Below are 27,783 nucleotides of genomic sequence, written 5' to 3'. Positions count from 1 at the left end.
GGGGATATGGGGATGGGACGGGGAGGGGATGGGGGTGAGGATGGGGAGGGGATGGGGAGGGCGAGGGGGATGCAGATGGGGATGGGGATCGGGATGCAGACGGGACGGGACGGGACGGGACGGGACAGGATGGGATGGGATGGGATGGGATGGGATGGGATGGGATGGGATGGGATGGGATGGGATGGGATGGGATGGGATGGGATGGGATGGGATGGGATGGGATGGGGTGGGGTGGGATGGGGTGAGGTGGGATGGGATGGGGTGGGATGGGGTGGGGTGGGATGGGGTGGGGTGGGATGGGATGGGATGGGATGGGATGGGATGGGGGGGGAAGAGTAAGGGGAAGGGGAAGGGGATGGGGATGGGGATGGGGATGAGAATGGTGATGGAATTGGGGATATGGGGATGGGATGGGGAGGTGAGAGGATAGGATGGGGTGGAATGAGAGGAGAGGGGAGGGGAGGGGAAGGGACGGGAGGGGATGGGGATGGGGATGGAATGCGGTGGGGATATGGGGATGGGATGGGGGAGGGGATGAGAATAGAGATGGGGATGGGGATGGGGATAGGAATGGGGATATGGGGACGGGATGGGACAGTAAGGGGAGGGGATGAGGATTAGAATAGGGATGGGGATGCAAGTAGGGATGGGATGGGGTGGGGATAGGACAGGGTGGAGAGGGAAATGGGAGGGGGATGGGGATGCAGGTGGGGATGGGACGGGAGGGGGAGGAGATGGGGATGAGGATGGGGTAGGATGGGATAGGATGGGATGGGATGGGATGGGATGGGATGGGATGGGATGGGATGGGATGGGGATGGGATGGGATGGGGATGGGGATGGGGATGGGATGGGATAGAGATGGGGGTGGGAGGGGAATGGGATTAGGGATGGGATGGTGATGGGATGGGAGGGGGTTGGATGGGATGGGGATGGGGGTGGGAGGGGGATGGGCCCATGCTCCGCACCGCCCCCCCGCGGCCGCTTCTACCGGGCAGCCTGGGGGAGCGCAGCGGGGGGCACTGCGGATGCGGGCGGTGCAGGGAGGAATCAGAGCTGGAAGCACCGGGGGCACCTCGCGGACGGGGCTTCGCTCCCGGCCCTAGCAGCTGCCATCGCCCTCTGCTCGGGGCCGCACCGGGGCCTCCCGCGCTGCCACCCCCGCGTCGGGAGCAGCTCCGGGTTCCGAGCGTCGCCGCTGAGCTCTGCCCCGGCTCCAGCGGTGCTCAGTGCTGCCCTGGTACCGTCACCACGCGGCCCGGAGCTGCAGCCCCTCCCGATCCCGCAGCCCCGTGTCCGAAAACCGCAACCCTGCTTCACGCTTGCCGCCCAGCTCACAATGATTGCAGCCTCTGCCCCTAATCTGAAGCTCGCTGTCTCAAATTTGCAACCCTGTACCCAATGTCTGCGCCCCGTGCCTTGTGCTTGCGGCCCCGCGCCCCGGGTTTGCAGCCCCTGTTGGTTGTTTTTTGCACACATCTTCCCCCTGCACGCCCTGTGGGCTGTGCTCCATACCCCCAGCGGGGCTGCCCCAGCCTCGCTGCTGCTCACAGCACTCCTGGCTGCGGATGCAGATGGAGGGAGTGCTCGGTGCGGTGGGGAAATCCATCGCCTCCCTACAAGTGGAGGTCACCGAGCAAACCCGGATCACATCTCGGCGTAGCTGGCGGAAAGGAGGGCTCGGATACGGCAGCAGAAGGCGCTGCTGAGCACTGGGTCACCCCCAGCCCTCGTCCTCCACACCGCAACCCCTCGAGGGAAAAAACACCTTCATAAGAAATAAATAACTGCCCTTGCTTCCTAATGCTTCTAAATGTCACTCCGGTATCATGCTTTAGTCAGTGAGGAGATATTAAAGACCTGCCCAGAGCTCCGAAGAGCTCCTTTATGCTTTCAGAAACTGTCACGAGCAGCATGAAGAACACATCAGCATTAAGGCTGCTCACAGCAAAGCGTGCCCGGTGCCGATGGGATCTCGGACACAGCAGCCCCACACCCACCAACCTGTGGGGCTGAGCACCGTGTGCTCACACAGGGCTTGGAGAGCTGAGGGCAGAGGAATCCAGTGGGGTTCAGCCAGGGCAGTGCAGGGTTTTACACCTGGGGAGGAACAACAGCAGCATCAGGACGCAGCCTAGGCTGGATGCAACTCTGGGCAGCCTGGTCTTGCAGACCTTCCCCATGGCAGGGGCTTGGAACAAGGTGAGCACTGTGGGCCTGTTCAACCCAGGCCATTCTACGATTCTATGGCTCTGACACACTGGAGGCTGAGCTGCTGGAAAGGAGGTTTTCAGAGGAGGCCAACAGTTGACCACAAGTCGACCGTGAGCCAGCAGTGTGCCCTGATGGCTGAAGTGGCCAATGGGACCCTGGGGTGCGCAGCACAGAGCGCAGCCAGCAGGGCAGGAAGGTGCTTCTCCCCTCTGCTCTGCAATGGGGGGGGTTGGGCTGGGGGAGATGCGACGGCTCCTTCCCACCCCTACAGTTCAGGCTTTCTGTGACCTCCCTTCTCCTCCCTTCTCTTCCCCATCTTCTCCCAGTGCCAAAGCACCGACCGTGTTCCAAAGTACCCCCAGGACCGAGGGTGGCCTTGGCACGGGCACCATGAGATCGGAACGACAGCCCAAATTCCCCGTGACCCCCCCCCAACCTTTTCAGCAGCTGCATTGAGGAAGCATTAATTACGAGATTTGCAATCCACTTCATATCTGCCATATTGATTTTGCAGCGCACTCGTTTTTTTAATCATTAAGGAGTTATTAAGTCAAAATGTCTCCGCAGCCTCCATCCATTATATCGGAGCTCCATTTATAACACGTTGTGTAAGGGTTTCAAAGGACGCAACCATTTTTGTTTGGTCTATTTTATTATTATTATTATTTTTTTTTTCAGCAGGCTCAATTTCAATTAAGGGATGTTAATTAGTTTAATCATATTTCATGTTAATGCCTGCTTGATGGAGACCCGTGTCAGCCGTGCAGCTGCTCCAGGTTCGGGCTCAATCCAGGCACATTCCCACCCATGCTCCCAACAGGGTAAGGCCAGAAGAGCCTCACAGCTCTGCTTTATCTCCCATTGGCACAAACAGGAGCACCTCAATGCGTTCCTGCTCCTCTGCCCCACGCCATGGGGCAACCCAGTGCCCCACACAGTGCATTTCTCCCCTTTCTCTGCCTGCTTGTGCAGCAGCAGATCGCTGCTGGATCCTTCAGCTCCTTCTGAACAGCAGCCAGCACGCCTTGTATGTTATGCATAAAACAAACACGACCGTGGCAGTGTTTATTAAGCAGCCAAGGAGCTTCTCCATTCCCTGGTGTATAATGGAGCCTCTGCTGCACGCTGTGCCCACGTCCTCCTCCACCCCAGGGGGCTGGAAGGAGAGACTGAGCCTTCCTGCCCCACACTGGAATCCTCCCCCATTCAGGGATCGTGTCCCACGTGGGGTCCTGCCCCATGCTGGCATCGTGTCCCATGCAGAGATCCAGCCCCAATCAGGATCCTGCCCCACACAGAGATCCTGCCCCATGCTGTTATCCTACCCCACTATATGGTCCTGCCCCAAGTGGGATCCTGCCCCGTACAGAGATCCTGCCCTACACTGAGATCCTGCCCCACATGGGATCCTGCCCAACATAGGATCCTGCCCTACAATGGGATCCTGCCCTACATGGGATCCTGCCCCACATGGGATCCTGCCCTACATGGGATCCTGCCCCACATGGGATCCTGCCCTACACTGGGATCCTGCCCTACAATGGGATCCTGCCCTACATGGGATCCTGCCCTACATTGGGATCCTGCCCTACACTGGGATCCTGCCCCATGTGGGATCCTGCCCTACACTGGGATCCTGCCCTACATTGGGATCCTGCCCTACATGGGATCCTGCCCCATACAGATATCCTGCCCTACACTGAGATCCTGCCCCACATGGGATCCTGCCCTACATGGGATCCTGCCCTACACTGGGATCCTGCCCTACAATGGGATTCTGCCCTACATTGGGATCCTGCCCCGTACAGAGATCCTGCCCTACACTGAGATCCTGCCCTGGTGACAATGGGGTTTCCTCCCCGTGCTGCTCTGCCTGCAATCCATCCATCCGAGCTGCCAACCAGGCTGCTCAGCACTAACCATGGCTCAGCTGACACCCGCTGCAGGGGCTGCAACAGCTCTGAGAACCAACTCCTCCCGATGGCATTTGCTGTCCTGGGGCCAGCAGCCCCTCTGCAAGCCATGAGCTGCTGTGCTTTGCTCATCCCCTGCCTGCAGCCTGGGTCCTGGTGCTGGTCATAGAATGGCCTGGATTGAAAAGGACCACAATGATCATCAGCTCCAAGCCCCTGCTGTGTGCAGGTCGCCAACCAGCAGCCCAGGCTGCCCAGAGCCACATCCAGCCTGGCCTCCAATGCCTGCAGGGATGGGGCATCCACAGCCTCCTTGGGCAACCTGTGCCAGTGCCTCACCGCCCTCTGCATGAAAAACTTCCTCCTCACATCCAACCTAAACCTCCCCTGTCTCACTTTAAAGCCATTCCTCCTTGTCTTATCACTGTCCACTATCCTGGCCCTGCTGCAGACAGGTGGTGCTCAGGGCTGATGCTGTGCAAACCTGGAAGCGTGCCTTTGTCTCCAGTGCTGAGCTCTGATCACGCTCTGTCCACTGAAAGCAGCTGCCTGTGATGGACCCGGTGTGCACAAGGAGCGTAGGGACGTGGCACTTGAGGACATGGTTAGAGGGCAGGGTGGGGATGGGCTGGGGTCAGGGCTGGGGATCTCAGAGCTCCTTCCCAACCCCACTGAGTCTGTGGCTACAAAATGCATCCAGCATTCCAAGCACCAAAGATGGCTGCTTCGCTCCCCGGGGGCCCAACAACGAAGGATCATAGGATCAGAGGATCACGGAATTGCTCAGGTTGGAAAAGACCTCAAAGATCATCGAGTCCAACCACAACCCAACCATCCCACCCCAACTCTAACAGCCCTCCACTGAATCACGGCCCTGAGCACCACATCCAGATGGTTTTGAACCACATCCAGGGCTGGTGGCTCAACCACCTCCCTGGCAGCCCATCGCACTGCTCAGCAGCCCTTTCTGCACAGAAGCGTTTCCTCAGATCCAACCTCAACCTCCCCTGGCACAACTCGAGGCCATTTCCCCTCGTCCTGTCACCAGCCAGAAGAGACCAACCTCACCCTGCTGCCATCACCTTTCAGATGCTGGCAGAGAGCAATCAGGTCTCCCCTCAGCCTCCTTTTCCCCAGACCCAACAGCCCCATTCCTTCAGTCTCTCCTTGCAGGCCACGTTCTCCAAGCTCTTCCCCAGCCTTGCTGCCCTTCTCTGCCCCACTGCAGCCCCTCCACGTCCCGAGGTGCCCAACACTGAACCCAGCACCTCCCCAGAGCTGAGCACAGGGCAGGACGACTTCCCTGCTCCTGCCACCACTCCTGATCCCAGCCAGGTCACCGTTGGCTTCTTGGCAGCTGCGCACACCGCTGGCTCACGCTCAGCTGCTGCCCACCAGCACACCCAGCTCCCTTTCCATCAGGCAGTGGAAGTTCTGGCTGAAGGATTCTCCTCCCTGTTAAAGCATTGCTCCTTTCCCCCCCTCTGGAAGGGATGGGAGCACAGCAGTGCTGGGAGCACAGCCGAGGATTTCCAGCCCCAGCGTCGCAGTCACAGCGGGGCCAGGGATGGAGCCGGAGCTCTGGGAACAGCTGATGCTTTGTCTTGCCACATCTTTGCACATCTCCTCGAGGCAATGCTAAGGAACCCTGCACATTATCCTCAAAGTATCTATTACAGATGCTGAATTTCTTGCCCCTTGAGAGCTGAATCTCAGATATTTTTTTTTTCTGGTTGCTTTAGGATACAGAAAGGTTTTTGGGTTTGTTTTTTTGCACGGGGGAATTTCCTACTCTTTCAAATTGTACTACAAACCAAACCCTGCAGGAACGAAATGCATTTGGCAGCTTTGCAGTTAATGTTTGCCCTTCCCAGTCACTGTAGGATCGTTCATTCTCTTTTTTTTCTCTTTTCAGAGCCAATCGTCTTTGGCACCGGAGCTGCTTCTCATTTCAGCCACGAACAAAAGGATTTATAAACTGCTCCCATTGCCCCCAACCACAGAATCACCCTGAGGAAAACTCCCACACACAGCTCAGTGCTGTTTGGGATCATTTCCTTGGAGGAAGCCTTCCTGCAGCCGGAGCTGCGCTGAGGGATGCACACAGAGGCACAGAGCCATGGGGAACTCAGCACTGAGGGACCTCACGGTGAGCTGTGCACCATTGGAAACCCCAAATCCTTACAGTGTGGGACTTTTGGACAGCATCTGAGTGACCACCAAACATTCAGAGGGCGGTGAAGCACTGGAACAAGCTGCCCAAGGAGGCTGTGGATGCCCCATCCCTGCAGGCATTGGAGGCCAGGCTGGATGTGGCTCTGGGCAGCCTGGGCTGCTGGTTGGCGACCTGCACACAGCAGGGGCTTGGAACTGATGCTCACCGTGGGCCTTTGCAACCCAGGCCATTCTAGGATTCTATGATTATGGCATTCGCTTTGTGTCTTTTGGAAGAAATGCTTTTGCTGTTCTGGAGTTTCAAGCCATTGCTATGAGTGTGGCTGACAAACAGGGGTGCTGATGGGGAGGATTTCACCTTTAGCCATGGAAAGCCACAGATGGATGGATCTCCCAGCCCTGCAAAGGGGGGTCTGCCATGGGCACAGAGCTCACCCCACTGCCCACCTCCAGACGTGCCAGGAATGGCCACCAGCACACAGGGGAGCATCCAATGTCCAGAGGAGGAACAGGCAGGGAATCGACCCCTGCACTCCAAGCTGGGCAGGGTATGTTTAGCTGGGAACTGCACAAGGAACCACAGCCCGTCACCTCGGGCTTCTTTGATTTCATTCACTGCCTATTTTCCCAGAGATGGAAGCCAACTTCAAACAGCGATGACGTCTGCTGGATTTCGTGTACCAAAAGCACACTCACGGATGGGGCACTGATTTGGTCACAGCGCATTCTGGAGGTGATTTCCTAACGGTTGCTCCTTCTCATGGGCAGAAATGAAGGATGTTTGGAGGCAGTGAGCGCTGCGCTGTATCACATCAGTGCTAAAGGAACACAGGGAGGCTGTTATCTCCGTTCTGGGGTGGGTTAAGGCCCTTCACAGAGCCACAGAACAGCCCAAGTCGGAAGCGATCCACGTGGATCACTGAGCACAGCTCCCCTCCAGGGCTCAGCTGTCCTTGAAGGAGCTGGAAAGGTTTGGAGGCTTTTGGCTATTTCTGAGACCTTCTGCAGTACCCAGAGCTGCCAAAGAAAGGATGCAAGACTTCCCCAGCCAGACATCAGCACACAGACGAGACCTCGAAGCCTGGGAATGAGGCCATCCACTGAAAGGCATCATATTTCTAGATGGTGATAAGATTCATCCTTCAGCCACAGACTGTTTGAGGCTGGCAGGGAACTCCGTGTCCACATGCTTTAACCTCTGCCGCAATGGGGACACGCAGAGCTGTGCCCAGCCCCACATCCAGGTGGCTCTGGAGATCCCCAAGGAGGAAGATCCCATACCTCTCTGTGTCCCCACACCAGGCTCCACCAGCTGCACAGCACAGAAATGCTTCCTCATGTTCGTTAGGAGCAACCTGTGTTGTAATTTCTGCCTGGGCACCACTGGCACCTCCCTCCAAGTATTGATGGGTGCAAATGGGATCCCCCTGAGCCTCCCTTTGGGTATTTGTGTACACGGATGGGATCCCCTGAGCCTCCCTTTGGGTATTTGTGTACACGGATGGGATCCCCTGAGCTTCCCTTTGGGTATTTGTGTACACGGATGGGATCCCCTGAGCCTCCCTTTGGGTATTTGTGTACACGGATGGGATCCCCTGAGCTTCCCTTTGGGTATTTGTGTACACGGATGGGATCCCCTGAGCCTCCCTTTGGGTATTTGTGTACATGGATGGGATCCCCTCAGCCCCTCTGCTCCAGGCTCAGCAGCCCCAGCCCTCAGCAGAGCTGCTCCACACCTGGCAGCATCCTCATTGCACTGCAGTGGGCTTCTCTCCAGTATGTCCACAACTCTCCTGTACTGGGAGCCCAGCTTTGGGCTCAGTGCTGCCGGGGTGGCTGTGAACAGCAGCAGATCCCCTCCCCCCATCGCTCAGCTCTCGTGCCCACCAGGAGCCCGGGTCCTTCTCCACCTCGCTGCATTCCAGCTGGGTGTTTCCAGCAGATCTTGGTGGTGGTGGAGGGGAACTTCCCTTGGTTGTCCATGAGCTGCGTGAGGAACGGATCCTGAATTCAGAAATGCTTTGGGCATCGCCTGGGTCCCTCCCCGCTGCAGGTTCTGCCCAAAATTCACGAGGCAGTTCCACCCATAAAGAGCTCCGTGCCTCCCTGCTGGGGCTTCCTCCAGGCACAAAGGTTGACCAGGACCCCCGGGACCCCCATTCCCTCAGACCCCGAGCCAGGCTATCAGGCAGACTTGGGCTGACTGCTAGGGCTCTTTCTATTCCTCTCCGCTCCTCCGGCGCTGCTCATTTAGCTCACTGTTCAGTCTGCTGAGAAACTTCTGGTCTTAGATCATCTCTGCAGAACTAAACGAGAAATCGCCTGCTAACCGGAGCCAATTAGCGGCAGCTCGGCAAGAGGCAGCGATGGGGGAGCGGCAGCCGCTCGCATTCCTTTGCTCAGACAGCGGCGAGAGAGCAGCGCTCGGCTAATTAGCACAGAGCACTATTTTAAAGCCGGAGCCGAGGAGCCCTCGGGTCAGATCCAGCTCAGCAGGTTGCAGCAGCGCGATGGGGCGGCGAGCGGCGCCGCTCCGAGCCGCGTCCCTTCAAGTCCCAACACCTCTGCCTGACTGCGACCGACGCGTCCTGAGAAGACGGCGCAGAACTGCAAACCCTCAGGAGACGATTAATTAAGAGCTTTTGTCTCCCCTCGTATAACCGCAGATATTGATTTGCTCTTTAAAGCGCTCCGTTGCGCATCCCAGCCAGTAAAACACCCACAGCGGTGGTTGGATTGGTGCCTCTCCGCCCTGACAGCCAAAAGGGTTTTATATTGCCGGGTTTGCTTCATCAGATCTTAAAGAGCCCTATCGGAAAGACAAAATGCAGTTTTATCTGCCGACAAAGAGGATAAGGGGATTTCTGAAAATTACACCTTTAATCCTGCAAGATCACAGCCCTCCAGAATTTGGACAACCTGTCTGATAAGTCGAGCAAATGCAGGAGCAGCCAGCGGCGGTGCATTAGCATGCACCTCACCCCGGCAGATCCTCCTCACAAAGGGAGGAGGAAGGCTGGCTCTGCTGGAGATGCACCACAGGAGCACAGAGGCTGCAGAGAGCTGCAAAGAATTACCAAACCCACACCCAGAAGGAGATGGGATCCAGGAGGATGCTTGCAGTTCGCTGCTGACCCAGCCAAACCCTTCAAACATTTTGCTCTATTAGGGAAAGAAAAAGCGAATCGTGAATCATTCCAGCAGCGCCTCCTGCTCAGTGCCACCCAGGAGTGACAGGAGGTGATGAATTGGTCCCTGGGAGCATTTTGGCTGCTGAAGGTCAGCGGCTTTGTGATGCCTGGCGATGGAGGAACCCGAGCAGAAGGTGGGAGCTGCTCCATAAAGAAGGAAATCATTTACAACTAAGAAACCTCTAACATTCTGGCTGCTGAGTCTTCACATGTGGCCCAGTCAAAATCGGGTGCCCTAAACATGGCATTTGGCGTCCACACACACAAACTGTGTTGGGATATGAGTCCAGCTCCTCATAAACTGATGTTCACATCACAGCTCCCTGCTCGTGGCAGGCACTGAGCACAGCACCCAGAAGGACACTTCCCAGAAGGCCACCCCAGCTGCCACAGCACCCACTGAGCACCATGGCTCCACAGCACAGATCTGCTCCAACACAACGGGTGCACAACGGTTGGCTCAGCAGCTCACAGCTCAGCTTCACCAAAATCAACTTGGGGAAATGGGCACGGGTGGAACAGGAGCAGGAATCAGAGCATGGCGCAGCTCCTCAGGGCACAGCAGAGCTCCCTAGGATATGGCACAGCTCCTAGGGCATGGCACAGCTCTCCAGGACATGGCACAGCTCCCCAGGGCACAGCACAGCTCCTAGGGCATGGCACAGCTCCTAGGGCATGGCACAGCTCCTAGGGCATGGCACAGCTCCTAGGGCACAGCACAGCTCCCCAGGACATGGCACAGCTCCCTAGGGCACGGCACAGCTCCTAGGGCACAGCACAGCTCCCCAGGACATGGCACAGCTCCTAGGGCACGGCACAGCTCCTAGGGCACAGCACAGCTCCCCAGGACATGGCACAGCTCCCTAGGGCACAGCACAGCTCCTAGGGCACAGCACAGCTCCCTAGGGCACAGCACAGCTCCTAGGGCATGGCACAGCTCCTAGGGCACAGCACAGCTCCTAGGGCATGGCACAGCTCCTAGGGCACAGCACAGCTCCTAGGGCACAGCACAGCTCCCTAGGGCATGGCACAGCTCCTAGGGCACGGCACAGCTCCTAGGGTACAGCACAGCTCCTAGGGCACGGCACAGCTCCTAGGGTACAGCACAGCTCCCCAGGACATGGCACAGCTCCTAGGGCACAGCACAGCTCCTAGGGCACAGCACAGCTCCTAGGGCATGGCACAGCTCCTAGGGCATGGCACAGCTCCTAGGGCATGGCACAGCCCGTAAGTCATGGCACAGCTCCTCTAAGCATGGCACAGCCCCCACTGCCAGAGAGGAAGGAGTGTCCTCAGTCAGAGGGTCTCATTTTGGGGTGGTGCTTTGTGGAGCTGGCCGTTGGACTCCACGATCCTTAAGGCTCCTTTCCAACTCGAGCTTTTCTATGATTCTATGAACCATGAGGAGAATGAATCAAGACGCTGACAGCATCCCACCACGATGCTCTCCACGATCAGCCCAAAGCAATGGGGACACTGCCACCCATTCCTGCATGGACCAAACACTGGGGGACTGGTCTGTCTCAGCACGAATGAGGGAAGCTACTCTGCAGGGTGCTGCTCAGAAGCTGGAAGGCACCGGGGGGAGCAGGTCTGCCCCCAACAGAAAGGGGATGGGGTGGCAGTTCCATAGGCTGGAATCAGCCCAATGGGGCCCTGGGCTGCCCAGGAGGACCCCTGGCATTGGGCTGGAGGGGCACACATGCGTGCAGTGCAGTCCCAGAGTCACTGCTGAGAAGGAGAGAACGTCTGGGAAGTTTCCCTGAAACTCAGATGAATTTTCAAATTCTATTCCCTTGGAAGGAAGGATGTGTCTGTGTCAGATGCCAAATCAAGGGGATTCTTTGTGTAGGAAGTGTAATTGATTCCCATTTATTCCGCATCTGTATTTCTTAAAAAAGGAGCTCGTGTTGAGTCACGCGCCGGGCAGCCGCGTCGTGACGCCTCCAGCAGCGGCACCTGGAAGGGGCACAGTCTGTCCTGCTGCCAGAAACACTGTGCCACCGCCTGGCTTAATTCGGGATCCGAGCAGTGCAGGCAGACACAGCTCTGGTAGATGGTAGAGTCAAAGAATGGCTTGGGTTGGAAGGACCATGAAGCTCCAGCCCCCCTGCTGCATGCAGGATCACCAAGCAGTACAAGAAAGATGCAGAGCTCTTGGAACGGAGTCCAGAGGAGGGCACTGAGATGTCAGAGGGCTGGAACAGCTCTGCTGTGAGGAAAGGTTGAGGGAACTGGGATTGATTGGCTTGGAGAAGAGAAGACACCAGGGAGACCTCATGGTGGCCTTCAGTGCTTGAAGGGAGCTGATAAACAGGAGGGGAACGGCTGTGTGTGAGGATGGATGGTGATGGGACGAGGGGAATGGCTTTAAAGTGAGACAGGGGAGGTTTGGGTTGGATGTGAGGAGGAAGTTTTTCATGCAGAGGGTGGTGAGGCACTGGCACAGGTTGCCCAAGGAGGCTGTGGATGCCCCATCCCTGCAGGCATTGGAGGCCAGGCTGGATGTGGCTCTGGGCAGCCTGGGCTGCTGGTTGGCGACCTGCACACAGCAGGGGCTTGGAGCTGATGCTCACCTTCGGCCTTTGCAACCCAGGCCATTCTATGGCTCTGTGATTGCATGCTGAGGTTTCGTATTTGAGGGATGAGAGATGGTGGTGCAGAAGAATTCTACAGGAACCCGTGGGCACCTGGGTCCCCTGACCCCACCAAGTGCCGGCCCTGCCTGGGAGCACAACCATGCGGTCACACCACGCTGTGACTTTAATTACTAAAGTGATTTAATTACTAAAGTAATCGCAGCCGTTTCCAACCTTGCGACAGCTAAAGAACCCTCCGAAGGCTCTATCTGTGCAGAATTACCGTCAGCACAAACAGGAGCTGTGGTGCAGATGGGCTGCCAGGAGCCCTACGTGGCTCTTGAAGAAGAGCATCCGCGCAGGGTGCGAATCTGTTCACTCCTCAGCTTGTTCAGCACCTTGCAGAACCACTCGGTCGGAGCTGTTTGAGTCAGATGGGCTCCGTTGCGGAGCACCGCGCGGCTGCTCTTAATATCTGTGAGTGCAGAAAGTCTGACCCTCAACGTGATGCCATCAGGATGACTGACGACGAGCTGTGCACATGATTCGTAGCTGTGCGTGGAGGTGTGAAAGGCACTGAACACAAGCAGGGAAATCTGCAAGAAGCAAAGCCGACGTGACAGCTGAGAAAGTGAAAATGCTGCCACCGAGGCAAGTTGTGGAGTGGTCCGTCAGCCCCATCCCTGCAGACACCCACGGGCAGGGGATGGGGCTCTGAGCACCTGATGGAGCTGTGGGTGTCCCTCTCATTGCAGGGAATGGGGCCTTGAGAAGGCCCTTCCAACCCAAACCGTTCTGTGATTGCTAAGCACCGAGATGAGATTTGTGAAATGCAAGAAGAATTCTTGGTGATTCGTGTCCCGTTTGGTAAGGTGGCAGCCCTTGTGGGACCCTTCCAAATGCTGGGGAGGGTCTCACGTGGAGCAGTGACATGTGAGGAGTGGGAGAGGGCTGCTGGAGGCAGCTTTCCAGGAGCTGAAGATGAAGACCAGCAAGCAAAAGCTCTGAGAAGCAACCCAGCACAATGCAAAGCCAAATCCGAGGAGCAGGGAGGTAAAATCCAGCTGAATGGCTGAGACTGCATGAGAGCACGGCGCAGATGAGAGGGATGTGGAGCAATCAGAAACTGAGGAAAATGCAGCCAATAAGACACCTGTATTGCAAAGGTGGGCTCCTTCTACATCCCAGAGGAAGCAGCTGCTGGGATTTAACACGAGATGGAGGGCCTCCAACTAAAGGGAGGAAAGCTGGTAGATGCAGAACGGCACCTGCCTGGGGATGCTCACAGTGGAGGGGTAAAGCCAGAAAGAGACCGGACAGAAGTTGGCCATCAGATGTACAGCTGCAGACAGCGGTTGCACAAATGGAACTAGAAAGCAAAAACCCCAAACTAAGGCAAATGTTTCTCTGCACAGGAGCTGGCAGTCAAAGGGATGCAATAAAAGAACCAGGATCCCCATTTTTAGTGGAGCTACTGATCCAATGGGCCCTGGGTGAGACGCTGGGAGAAGGTGTGACACAAAGCACCTGGGAAAAGGCAAACTCACTCCTGACCTTGTGCTGAGCATGGCAGGGCTCATAATCTTGTTAATTGGAAGATGTTAATTAACAGTGACCCGAGTGCGGTGAGGCTCGTAACGCTGCAGGCTCAATGGAAGCCAATGAAGTCACCAGCACTACGCCCAGTTTAATAAAGTTCATAAAAACTAATTATGGCAGTAAGAAGTGACCAGTGGTCAGCTGAAAGCAAAGGCACTGCTGGTGTCCTGGAAACTGTGGGCACCTTATGGGCTCAGGTATCCCAGGAAGTCTTGGGGGAGGCTTAAAGGAAGGCAGCAGGGCTGGGAGCAACGGGGTGAGGAAGGCTCTACAAGAAACACCAGGCAAAAAGACAAAGCTGTATTTCAGCCAGGAAGAAAAGCCTGAAACAAAACAGAATGAATCATGCATCCTTTAAAGTTAAATGGGGGGGAAGGAAAAAAGAAAGAAAGAACGAAAGAAAAACAAACTCACAAACAAACAAAAAAATGAACCAAACCAGAAAGGAACACCCACGAAAATGGAGCCGCAGGAGCGATGCGCCTGAAAACCAATGCGTCATTTTTCAGAAACATCCAGAAAAAGAGCATTTGTTGGGAAGTTAAAATGACCAATGGATAACCAGGATTACAAGAAGTGCTCAAAACAGGGAACGAAGCCAAAATCTGCTGGTGATGTTCACAGGAGATGGGACAGAATCCGGCGCTGTGCCCGCAATGGGGATCCTTGGGGATCCTCCTGAGCGCGGAGCTCTGAGAGCCGATGGATGAAACGACCAGGGTGAAGAACCTCGGTGCAACCCTTCCTCAGATCAGCTCCGAGCACCAAAGGCTGCCAAACGGGCCATTAACCCAAGATACTGGGGTAAATGGAGCTTCCATCCAACCCCCTCACCAGCTCCATGCGGCTGCACGCGCTCACGGCGGCGCTCCAAGGCCATTCTGCCTCTCCTCATTTCCAGCACTGCTCAGCACTCTGTAACCCATGGAATTATCGCCCCTGCTTGGCACTGTTTGACCCAGTGCAACTTTTTACCTTGCAACCAAACGAGCGTTGGGGCATCATTACAAACATTTCAGCTCTTCTGAGTTGCAGAATGAAAAACTGGAATGCGTCAGAGGTCTGCAAAGGAGGACACTCCTTTGGAATGGAGGTCCACTCTTTTTGGAATGTCTCTTGTGAAGAAATTGCCACCCACCGTAGGGAAATCCCACTGTAGGGAACCTTACTGAGCACACGGGGGTTCCCAGAGGTCCCTTCCAAGCCCTTCAGCCCTGTGACTCTGGGAAAATCAAAGCAAACCAAACTAGGAGCACTTGGAGTGGAAGCATCACCGGTGAAATCAGCTTTGGCAGATAACTGTGTGCTGGCTGCTGAACTTAGGATTCCTCGCTTTAGAATTGCTTAGATCGCTCGTTCTTAGTGCTCCCATTGGAAGAACTTCCCTTGCAGCTCCTAGGGTCACTTTCTATTTTCCAGATCCATATGGAAGAATGATTCCAACTCACACCTGTGCCAATATCCACCGTCTCTCGCAGCATCACAGGGTGGTTGGGGGTGGGAAGAGCCCCCTGGGTCCATCTGGTCACCCAATGCCCCAGCAGGGACACCCAGAGCTGGTCCAGCCCCAAGCCCAGGTGGACGTGGGGATCCCCAAAGAGGACACCCCGTAACCCCTCTGGTCCCTGTGCCAGGGCTCCACCACCTGCACAGCACAGAGGTGTTTCCTGATGCTCAGAAGAAACCCCCTGTGCCCCAGTTTGTGCCCAGCGCCTTCGGTTCTGCACTGGAACCACCGACAGGAGCCTGGCTCTGCCCTTCCCTTCAGGTACTTACAGCCTTTGCTGATGCTCAGTCCCACCTCTGCCTGCAGTTGGATAACCAAGCCCGTTTCCAGTGCCTTTGTAACCATTAACCTTGCTGCAGGGACGTGAAACAGAAAGAAAAGCAATTCCTTTCAGCTATGAGACCGTGTGTGTGAGGATGCTATGAATGCTGAAAGCAGAGGCAGCTTCAAAAAGGGATCAGACAGTCTCCAGGGCTGGCTAATGAGAACATTTGCTCAGACACTGGAATGGAGGTGTTGCTGCCCCACGCCTTCCAGTGTCCAGGAGGCATTTGGACAATGCCCTCAGCAATGCACTTCAACAGGTTTGCCCTGCAGTGGTTGTGCAGTTGGATCAGATGACCTCTGAAAGCCCCTTCCTGAACTATTCCATCCCATCCCATTCTAAATTAAGTTTCCAATAAGGCCTTGCAGGATGATGTTGGACAATGCTGTCAGCACTTGCCTGCACATCATTCTGGCTGTCATTTTCTGATTCATGTTCCCAAACATCTTCCCTTAAAGTTTCCAACAGAAACAGACAGGGCAACTACGAATTCATAGTAGAAATCTGTTATCTTTCAGACACGTCTTGCTTACATTTCCATCTTACTTGCAGCTCTCCCATTCTTTAAATTCCCCCTGACATCCCAGCCCTCCTAAGCACCGACTTCATGTCATCAGAGGAGCCCAAGAGCAAGCTCCTGGTGCCAAGGACACCAGAGATCACTCTGAAGACCCTTAGCAGCACCGACACGAGGTGGCGTTTCCTACCAACCTCCTTCTGTTCCAGCACTTCCCTTTCAGCAACCCACTGCTCTTGCACATTCAGACCACTGCTTATTTGCATCACAGCTCTGCATTGATGCCACGTTCTCCAGGAGAACCATCTGTTTAATGCAGGGCACTCCATCAGATGTCCTCTATCACACCAACAGATTACATCTACTGTGTTCACCTTTCCTGGGGAGCTGTGCTTGGATCCACTGTATATCCAGGAGGTTTCGATTTAGTGCTGATAGAAAAAGATGCACAAGCTCCTTAAAACCTGAATCATGGATCATGGAGATAAAGAGCAAGCTACAGTAAATCATTCTGACAGAGAGAGAGACAGACAGATAGAGAGGGAAAAATGCAAATATATATGGATATGTGAAGGATGTGCATATACAAACGTGTGCACACGTATCTCTACAGCACTGTAAACATCAGTGCCATTCCCCATGGGTGAACGTTCCCTAAGCACTTCTCCATGGGGTGCAGCAATTCCACTCAGTGCCTCAGCCTTGGTGGAGCCAATTCCCAAACCATGAACACATTCCAGGCACTCTTTCTTCTGCTACCAGGCAGGGCAGCTGCCATTCCATCCTGTCCCATTTCACCCCAATCCCATTCCATCCCTCTCCATCTTGTCCTTCCCCATCCTCTCCCATTTCACTCCATCCCATCTCATCCTGTGCCATCCCATCCCATCCCATCCCATCCCATCCCATCCCATCCTGTCCCATCCCAACCCCTCCCATCCCATCCCATCCCATCCCACCCCATTCCATCCCTTCCTGTCCCATCCCATCCCATCCCATCCCATCCCATCCCATCGCATCCCATCCCATCTCATCCCATCCCATCCCATCCCATCCCACCCCATCCCATCCCATCCCACCCCATCCCATCCCATCCCATCCCACCCCACTCCATGATCCCCTGCCTTCTCCATGCCCCAGCTCTCTCTGCAGCATTTGATCCAGGCTGGAGATGCTCATGTCCACATGTTCTGCCCCTGCACAGTGGGTCACCTCCCTGGCAGGCTCTCTTCCTCCCCACATCTCCTGCTGCACCTGGGACCTTCCACTTGCTTTCACACGTAGGGAGCTCCTCTTCTCCTTTCACACCTTCTCTCACACCACTGTCTCACATTCCACGTGTGGTCACTGCCCTCTCACACACCATCACTGCTAACCACGACCTCCTGTGCTTGTCCTCAGGAACAGACTCTGCCCCACACTCAGGGCAGTGGCAGGGTGTGCTGATTAATGGGCTGAATAAAGCTGTGTGACACTGCCTTCACAGCAGCCATCAGGAGAGGATCATCTCCATCACCACCACCTCCCCACACCTCCGCTGTTCCTGGTCTCTGCTGTGTTTCCAGGTTAATCATTCCCTCCTACCAACGGCAAATTGCAAAGAGACAAAGGGTGACACAAAAAACTGGAGTCTGCTTGCCATCCCCAGGTAGCATCACAGAATCATAGAATGGCCTGGGATGAAAAGGACCACAATGCTCATCTCGTTCCAATCCCCTGCTACCGTCTCCAGCCACCAGACCAAGCTGCTCAGAGCCACATCCAGCCTGGCCTTGAATGCCTGCAGGTTGGCCTCGAATGCCTCCAGGTAGCTGTAAGCACTTGGGTCACAGAATCACAGAGTTGTAGGGCTTGGAAGGGACCTCCAGAGCTCATCGAGTCCAACCCCTGGGTCCACCTCTTGGCTGCCCACTGAAAAGCACATCAGACCTTTCACAAAACACAATCATAGATTCAAGAAGGTCGGAAAAGACCTCTGAGATCCCCAAATCCAACCCGTCCCACCATGCCCACGACCCACGGGTCACATCCCCACGTTCTTGGGCACCCCCTGGGATGGGGACCCCCACTGCTCTGCTCAGCACCGTGCGGATTTCACCACGTCCAGAGTGCAAATCAGCTCCATATAGGAAGCCAAGCAGAATGCCACCTTCAATTGGAAGTAAGTAGGGAATTTAGATGAGCAGATTATAAACACGCAGACTGGATCTTAACCGAGGGGAAGACGCTGCTTATCAGCAGCAGCACTTCTCCAAGCAGATTGTCGCCGCTGTATCTGCTCTTTGTCTTTGACACAGCCTTCAGATTGGGATGCTGATAAGACCCTCCTGCACCCGCGTTTCCTCGTCTGAACACAGGGGACTGCCAGTGTACAAACAGCTTCGGCCTCAGCCATCCTCCAGGCCTCTCCCCTCCATCATACTGGGAAAACTGGGCACGGATCACGCCGGCATCTCGGCGCTCAGAGCCGCATCCACCACGGCTGCAGCAAATCATCTGTTGGTATGGCCTGAATTATGGCTGCACCCCAGCAGACAAACGAGCCAGGAGCAAAATAACTGGATTTAAAGATGTCACAAAACATCACTTCCCTGAACTGCCTTAGCAGGGAATCGTGTCGGGCCTTTCTCCCTGCCTGGACAAGGAATGCACTGAGCAGCCACCTGCCCTGCAGGACACACGGCTGTTTGTTTCTGATGGATGGGAAGCCGGAGCTGCACCTTTAAGAGATGCAAAGGAAACAACTTAATTTAATATATTCCAATAATGAAAACTCCGCTGGAGTATATTAGGCAACTGGAATGGGGATGTGATTGAATTTCAGAAACTGTTCTTGAATACGTGAATTACATTAAGAGGAAGAGCTGATGGAAAGCGCGGTGTGCGGCAGGTACTCAGCGAGCAAGAGGACCTCGGGAGCACACCAATACCTTACACACAACACCAGGGGAAAGCAGAGGGGACCTGTGGCCCTCCTGTTTCATTTTCCCCCTTGGGAAGCAGTCCACAACCACTCCCAGATGGCTGTAAGCTGCTGAAGGTCTGTTCCACTGCTAAGAGGGACTCAGCTGCAAGCAATACGAGAGCAGACTGTGCAAAGGGGTGGAGGAGCCCACAGGGCAGCAGAGGACACCTGGAGCTGTTTGCACAGAGCTCCAGCAGTGCCTGCACGGGGCTGCAGTCAGCCTGAAGGCAGTGCTGGTGCAGGGGATGCAACGAGGGGTGCAGCAGTGTTTGTAGAAGTGGTCTTTGTGTTTTGCATCCAGCACGGCTCTCAGACCCTCAATGCAATCTGAGCTACACACAGCCTGAGTCTTATCATGCACAGAGATGCATCCCCAGTGTTCCTGGGCTGCAGGACAGCTCCAGCTTGTTAGAGATGGGTTAGGAAAGGGCTGCACGATGCTGACCCATGCATCCCCTGCCCTTGTCAGGCTCCAGCTGCTGGAGACATAGGACTTGCTGGGGGCTGGGGAAATAGGCAGGCTGGGGCAGTACAGCTCTGTGCTGACGCTCACCACACTTCAGTTTGCACACTGCCCAAAGCCCCCTCAGACCAGCAGCTTCCCAGGGCCCAGCTCTCAGCCCAGCTCAGACTATTCACTCCTACTACACACCGAGACCGATAAGCCAGGGCTCATGTGACAGAAGTGCCCACGTGCTCCAGGAATGAAGGCTGTCAGAACCTTGACAGGCTGCTCAGAGCTCATCATCTTCTTTAAGGCATCAGTGCTGCCACAATGGAGACTTGAGAGAGGAAACCTCAGGGATGTGGTTGAAGAAGTTCCACTTGACCACGGTTACAGATTTAGACCCAACAGAGCAAGCAGTGGCTCTGCAAGCACCAAGAGGTGCATGGCCCCAGGCAGGGATCCCACACACAGAAACATGACAGCAACACCAGAGGAAAGCTCTGTCAGCTCCAGCACCAACTGACATCAGGCCTGAGCACGGAAATCATCTCCAGCCTAAACAGATCTCACAAATGACACAAATCCAATGCAGGCAGGCATGCGAGCTGCTTGCAACATCCAGCAGCCACAGCCAGAAGCTTTCCATCACACTTTGAGCATCTAGGGAGAGAACTGGAAGACTCACTACAAACCTCAGGTCAAAGAAGTACAACACAACAACAGAAGTCTCACTTCTGAGGTAATTAACTGATGAAATACTTCACAGGACTGGGTTAGTGGTCTGACAGCACAGTTTTCTGTCTGGCAAGCAGCATTAGAAGGTGCTATTAAGGAGAGCATCTGTGCCTCACTGCTCACTTGTGCCATCACTGCTCTCTTCTTGAGGTGCTCCAGCAGTTCTTTGAGCTGCTGTTGTGCCCCAGGCTCATGATTTTGATTGCTGTCAGTGCTGCTCTGGAGCTGCACTCCACTTGGCATCGTGTAGCTGAATGCTACAATACATTTTTACTCAATACCTTTAATACTTGCAGCTGCACTGCTTTGTGTTTATCTTTGTGGCGGCCCACCTGACACCTTTCATGCACTCAGCCCTCATCAGAATCATAGAATCATAGGTTCTGGAATCACATCCATCTGGAATCATGGATTCTAGAATCATATGCATAGGATACCCAAAGAACTTTGCCTCTTCCACAGGTGCAGAGGGTTCAAAGCATGCTTCCTTCCAGTGATGAAATCAGAATGAAGCAGTTCCAGCAGCAGCTCCAGCTGCCCCATTCCTGACTGTTTGCCATCCCAGTTTCAACATTTCAGTCTCACCCATCTCTCTCTCCATTTAGAAGTCTTCGAGCCCATCCTTCGTTCCATCAGCAGCCTCAATACAAGACCTCATCTAAAGCTTTCCAGAAAACCCAGATGTATTTTGCTCACCTGACTGCCTCCATCCATGGCTGCCAACACGTGCAGCTCCTCTCTCAGCTCAGTGGGGGAAATCTCACTTTGCAAGAGCCATTGCTTCCTTACAAACAGGCCGTGCTACTCCCAACCATCACCAACTTTCCCTTCATTAACTGCAGACATCCCCATCGTGCAAAGGATTCCTACAGTTCCCTCTGCAGCCCTACTGGTGAAGGGCATCACGTTGGCACCCTCAGGCACTCTGTGCACCAGCAACCAGAGCTGCCCTCAGCCTTGCAAGAGGGAGGCAGCAGAGCTGGGATGTCACCATCAAGTCCTGGGCTCCACCATTTCCATGCTGGCTCGAAGCTCTTGGGCAGCTCAGAACCCGGCCTCAGCTTAACGACAGCGAGATCTCATTCACTCCAACTCTTAATTATCCTCGCTTACAAAAAACAAGAGGCCCACGACACTGCAATCTCTTGTTTCAACATTCAGAATTCAACTTACAGCCAACGCCTTTTGCGGCTGCCGTCAGATTCCTAAACCTCCCATCACTCAAAACCATCTCTGCGCAGCGATACCCGCAGGCCACGTCCCAATCAGTGCTCAGATTCCTGCTGGAGGTCTCGGATGCCCCGAGCAGCTCTCGCAGGTCCCTTCCCACGAGACTCAGGATTCCTCTTGTACACGCAGGCAGTGCATGGGCACACGAAGCCGTGATGCTCAGCTGGAGCCGCTGCCTTGCAACGCACACTTGGGCTCTGCAGTGCTGGATCACACCCAGGGCTGCTGCTGGGTTTTCCTCTGAGTGCTGTGAATGATGACAGCTCTGTTTCTGGACGGTGCAGCCAGCAGAGCCCTCCTCTCAGCTGCCAGCTGCCAGCCCTGAGCTCTGTGCCACCACCTCTCTGCCAGCTGCACCAACGTAACTTTCCTCCTCCCTGCCCATCCAAAGGAAACCCAACGAGCCAGGAGGCTGAGTGCCACCAGAGCCAACGCAGAGCTTTCCTTTTCATTCAGAACCCCAGAGCCACCCTCACTCTCGGCACAGGACTCAAGTAATCCTCCTGGGTGTACAAACTGCTTGTGGCCCACTCGGCTGCTCAAAGACAGAAGCATGGGCTCCCTGTCCCCACTGGTTCTGCAAATCAAATCCTGATGGTGACCGGACCCAGCACTGCCCACAGCTCCTTCCATCGAGTGCATCATCCACGAGGAAAGCTTCTTCCTAGCTTCACATCGACAGCAGTGACAGCAGTACAGAGTCCAAAAACCACATTCATACCTTGCCTTGGATTTTGATAAGAACTGAATACAAAGGTGGACTGCCTAACAGAGACGAGAGTCTGAAAATCAACACAGATGGAATTTGGGGAAGCCGACAGCGTTGCCTGCATTCAGACAGGAGATCTGCTAAGAGAACAGGGCTCTGCACATCTGCACATCCCACAGCTGCCTCAGCCTGGCCATGTGTCCCCACACGGACACGAAACACGGCACGTGTCCATTGGTTTGGCTGGAGCAAGGAGCTGGAAGTGAGCAAAGGAAAGAGGCAGGGAGGGAATGGGGGGCAGATCTCTGCAGCGCTGTGATGCAGACCACGGCAGCATTGATGGGACCCTCATTTTGTACACTGTCATTTTGTGTCCTCTGAAGCACTAACTCACCTGCTTGGTTCCCTGCTAACATCCATGTGAAACACCAGCTTCCTGCCACGCTGGCTTTTATACAAGGATCACGTCTGCTCAAAGATTATATTGTTATATTGTTCCACTTTTCCTCATTTCAAAATCTCGGGTCTATTTTAACTGACACGGAGCCAGAAGCAATGAAAAACCTGGGGAGGTTCAGGCCGGAAGATATTTCAACAGGAAGATTAAAACCAGCTAAAAGAATGCACTGCTACAAGCCAACCAGCTCAGGAAGGCCACCGGCAAGACTTTGCCCACCATAAAGTAGCAGCCCCACTAACAGGGAACAAATCTGCTTTACGACAGCTGAGATTGCTGCCCAGTGTCAGCCATGCCCATCTCCAGGCAATACGAGCAATTCCATGCCAAGCCATACAGCATGGTCGTGTTTGGGGTGCAAGCACTGTAAGCAGGGAGCGAGGAAAGGATGTCATAAACACCACACATGGAGAGAGCGATGATAATCCATTAATTGCTTCAGCCCAAGGTCACTCCATTGGCACACACCAAAGAGCTCTGGGGGGGGGTCCCAAATGCCTTTGGCACCTTGGCAAGGAGACTTGGGCACATGAGTTATGGGCGCATTAAACATTAAAAAGAGCGTGGCCAGCAGGTGGAGGGAGGCGATCCTCCCCCTCTGCTCTGCCCTGCTGAGGCCTCACCTGGAGCACTGCGTCCAGTTCTGGGCTCCCCAGCACAAAACAGACAGGGAGCTCTTGGGAAGAGTCCAGCGGAGGGCCAAAAGATGGTGAGGGGCCTGGAGCATCTCTGCTATGAGGAAAGGCTGAGGGAACTGGGGCTGTTCAGCCTGGAGGAAAGAAGGCTGAGAGGGGAGCTGATCCAGGTCTATCAGCATCTGAGGTGTGGGGGGCAGCATGGCGAGGCCAGACTGTTTTCAGTGGTGAGTGGAGACAGGACAAGGGGAAACGGCTGGAAACTGCAGCATAGGAAGTTGTGCAGCAATGTGCGAAGGAACGGCTGTGCAGTGAGGTGAGGAGCACTGGAACAGGCTGCCCAGGGAGGTGGGGGAGTCTGTGGGTCCCAATGGGTCTCTATGGGTCTCTATGGGTCCCAATGGGTCCCAGTGTGTCTCTATGGCTCTCAAAGTGTCTCTATGGCTCTCAAGGTGTCTCTATGGGTCCCATTGTTCACTGGAACAGGCTGCAGGGAGGTGGAGGAGTCTATGGGTCCCAATGGGTCTCAATGTGTCTCTATGGGTCCCAATGGGTCTCAGTGTGTCTCTATGGGTCCCAACGTGTCTCTGTGGGTCCCACTGTTCACTGGAACAGGCTGCCCAGGGAGGTGGGGGAGTCTCCTGCTCTGGAGATGTTCCAGACCTGCCTGGATGCCGACCTGTGCGACCTGCTGTAGGAACTGCTTTGGCAGGGGGTTGGACTCCATGATCTCTGGAGGTCCCTTCCAACCCCTACAATTCTGTGATTCTGTGAAACCAGGACATAAAATCCTTTAAATATCAGACATTTGGGGCAGAAGCCCAGCCTCATAGCTGGGGCACTTCGGCACCGCACACGGGCGCGTGGCCACGATGAGCCCACGAAGACAGAGGTGTGCCAGCACTGCAGCCCTGCACTGGGGCATCAGCCTGGGTGAAGTGGGTAAAAACCAGGAGTATGAACGGCCCTTCTGGACCCTGCGTGCGTTTCAAAGTTGGCTGCCCTCAGGTAAAATCAAAAGCTGTCCCAGATCCCAAACCCCCTCCAGATGGGGCCATGAGCACGGCTCCCTCCTTTCCTGACCTCACGTCCACTGTGAGCAGGGTGCAGGCCTCGGGCAGCGCTGCTTTAGGCTCAGCACCAGCAATGCTGCTCCACCTGCTCCTCCATCAGCCCAAAGCACACGGAGCTGCTCGCAGGTGGAGCAGTGCTGCTGTGAGAAAGGCACGAGGATCACAGTGGGGAGAGCATGGCTCAGATCCAGTCCTATGGATCCCCCAAACCAAGGTGATGTTAAATCCGGTCCTCTTTGTTCAGCTCCGCTTCTGCAGAAATTATTTCCTTCTTTCTGTGTACAAAGAGATCACCTCCGGTCTGTGCTTCTATGCAGCATTTCTCTGCTGTCAGCCTGCACAGCTCTGTTCAGAGCTGCCTGCGCAGACAAGAGTGCCACTGATCGACAGAAATCTCCTCTGCTATTTGCTCTTCTGGCCCTGACATTGCCAAACCTCCTGTTTGGTTTCTGGCAGGATCTGCACCACAGGCACAGGCTGCAGCATCCAGGTGCTGCCCTGAGCCAACAGCAGAGCTACAGAGCAGCACGCAGAGCTTGGGGCTGAGGTCATGGAGATGGCAGTAAGGATGGCAGCAGGGGTTAGGGCACAGAGATGGGCTGAGCAGGAGGGCATGAATGGTGGCAGGGCCAAGGGACAGTGCCTACAGCAGGGACTGCACGGCTCTCAGAGATGGGAGCAAAGCGCACCGGTTCCACCAGCTCCTGCAATGCATTGACCCCCAGGAAGCACTCAGAGATCACACGTTGATGATGCCGTGGCAAACGATGGTGCAAAAAAAGTCTTTGGGAAAAGCAGCGAGACACTCAAGCCCACGGAAACAGCCACGAGCTGTGAGATGTGATGCATTGCCATCCAGAGCACGGCGCTGGAGCCAGCCCAGCATGCGCCAGGGCAGCTCACCAGAGCAGAGAACCGTGCGAGCCGCCCTGCCTGCTGCAACAGCAGCTCCACGCCTGGCAGGATCCCGCTTGGGACAGCACCAACCACCTGCTCCAACCGTTTTGCATTTCTGTCTGCTTTCCAAGAGAGGACGGTGGGCTGCAGAGCTGCGTGGAGCTCATTGGCATTCAGGCCATGCCTGCGCTTCCAGCCCGCTGCTCAGAGCCATACAGCCGCTCAGACCCCGCCAGGAGAGCGCATCCATGCCATCACTGGAGCTGGGTCTTCCAAGGACACCCCATCCCCAAAGCCACGTGGGCACAGAGGCAGGGACAACCCCAGCACGCTGAGGGCACGAGGAGAGCAGTGAGGCTGCATTGTGGGGCAGTCCGTGCAGTCGTCCTTGTGGCAGAAGGATCAACAAAAACATCCAATACTGAGCTCAGCCCTGCCGAAAAGGCCCTGGGGGTGCTGGTGGGGAGCAGCAGCACGAAGCAGCGCTGTGCCCTCAAAGCACAGAGAGCCAACTGCACCCTGGGGGCATCCAGAGCAGCGCAGCCAGCAGGAGGGGATCTGCACCTCTGCTCTGTGCTGGGACACCTCGCCTGGAGCACTGCGCCCAGATGGGGAGCGCTCAGCACAGGAGGGACATGGAGGCATTGCATTGTGTGCAGAGGAGGGCCACCAAGAGGGTCTTAGAGATGGAACAGCTCTCCTGCGAGGACAGGGTGAGAGCTGGGGCTGTGCAGGTGGAGAAAGGAAGGCTGTAGGGAGAGCTCACAACAGCCTTCTGTATCTGAAGGGGCTGTGGAAAGGAGGGAATGGACTCTTTAGTGGGGTCTGTGTGACAGGACGAGGGGAGGTGGTTGCTAACTGATAGAGGGAGACTGAGGCTGGGTGTAAGGAGCAGGTCTTCATGCTGAGGGCGGTGAGGCACTGCACAGCTTGCACAGAGAGGTGCTGCTGCCCATCCCTGCAGACACCCATGCGCAGGGGATGGGGTTCTGAGCACTGATGGAGCTGTGGGGGTCCCTCCTCATTGCAGGGAGTGGGAACCAGATGGCCTTTGGAGGGCCCTTCCAACCCAGCCATGGTCAGGTGAGCGTGCCAACAGCAAGGCCAGGATGAGGAGCCCTTATGAGCCCTGCAGATGAAGGCAGACACCCCTTAAAAGGTGAAAAGAGGAAAGAAAGACAGCTCCAAGTGGAAATATTCTGTGCATGAAGAGCTCAGCTGGGAGCAGCACCGCAGGGAAAGACAGAAGTGGGGCAGTGGGAAGGATGCTGGTGGCCCCAGGACAACCGTGGGGTCACTGACAGAACCACCTGCACTCAGACTCTGCCTGTGGGCATCAGCCAGCCCTGAGACAACATCCTCAGCTGCCAGCTGATGGTTGACCCGTTGCAGAGCACAGGAAGCTCACCGAGACAAGCAGCAATCGCAATAAGGCACAAACTGTGAGAAATGAAGCCATGGATGCTGCGTGGCCCAACAGGATGCAAAGGAAGGCTTCTTTCCCTCTGGCACCCTTCAGTGTCACCTCCCTTTCTGTGACACGTCCCAACACACTGCCCACGGTCCCCCACATCCCACGGCCCCCTCCTCACACGGGGGCTGCCTGCAGTGGCTGGGGAGCAGCCCTCCACCCAGCACTGGCACAGCACAGCCATGGTGGCACTATTTTCTCTCCCACTTTGTACATGCTGCTGTTTTGTTCTGTATTCTAACGAGTGATGCCTCATGAAAGAGCAGAATTCTTCATGGAGGAGCTGACAAGGAGGCCGGTGGGACTGCAGTTAATTTACAATCCCATACAACATTTAGGCCGTTTGAATTCCTTCCCTGCAGTTCGCATCACCCCTATTTATCAACAAACTCCATCAGACTTCCAAGCCTTGCAGTTTCCCCCATATAAAATAAGCAGGCTGGGGATCAGCAAAGCAGAGAAGCGGTGATGTTCAGTGAGCCTTGCTGACATCAGCTGTCACACCACTAATGCTGCTCAGGGCAATGTGGTTTCTCTTCTCAAACACTTTGCTTTCCTGCCAGTTTAGGGTCGAGAGATCAGGAAATGAGGTCCCTTTTGGGACACGTTCCATCCTGCTCAGTGCACCGGACCCTCACCAAAGGGCAGCAGAACCCACGCGGTCTCCATTTGGACGACAGCTTCACTTTGCTCCACGTGCTCACATTGCCTTCCCCCAGTTCAGATTCCCATTCCCAGGGCTCTCTTTCATCCCAGATATTTTCCTGGACCTACTGCAGGCAGCTTTTGTGCCCCTGGGAGCAGCTCCTCTCCCAGAGGTTTGGCCTTGTGCAGCTCTGGTGGGATTGCCCCAGCACTTCCCATATTGCCCAGAAGGATGTGATGCCTTCAGATTCCTCAGGCCTTTCTGATGAATTTCCATCATCTTTTTGAGATTCCCCTTCAGAAGTTGGCACGGTGAGTGCTGTCAGTCTCTCTCCTACCTCGAGATGCTTTCAGAGACGTGTCTATTTAGGGGATCTCCCGTGGCTCCTCCTGCTCTGGGGGCAGCTCTGAGCTCAGAAGGTCACCGACAGAACCATGGAATCGGGTTGGAAAAGACCACTGAGGCCATCGAGTCCAACCCCAACCCATCCCTGC

The 27,783-nt window shown here is 55.3% G+C and overlaps 1 protein-coding gene across 1 annotated transcript in view; it reads right to left on the bottom strand.

Annotated features, from left to right (window-relative positions):
* SHANK3 (SH3 and multiple ankyrin repeat domains 3) overlaps positions 1 to 27,783 on the bottom strand; it is a 279,947-nt gene that overhangs the window by 146,134 nt on the left and 106,030 nt on the right. The gene's annotated exons all lie outside the window — the stretch shown is intronic.

The sequence above is a fragment of the Tympanuchus pallidicinctus genome, unplaced genomic scaffold, assembly GCF_026119805.1.
Source record: "Tympanuchus pallidicinctus isolate F22 unplaced genomic scaffold, pur_lepc_1.0 scaffold57, whole genome shotgun sequence".
Classification (NCBI taxonomy): Eukaryota; Metazoa; Chordata; class Aves; order Galliformes; family Phasianidae; genus Tympanuchus; species Tympanuchus pallidicinctus.
The sequence above is the reverse complement of the archived record's forward strand: the minus strand, read 5'-3'. Positions and strand labels throughout refer to the sequence as shown.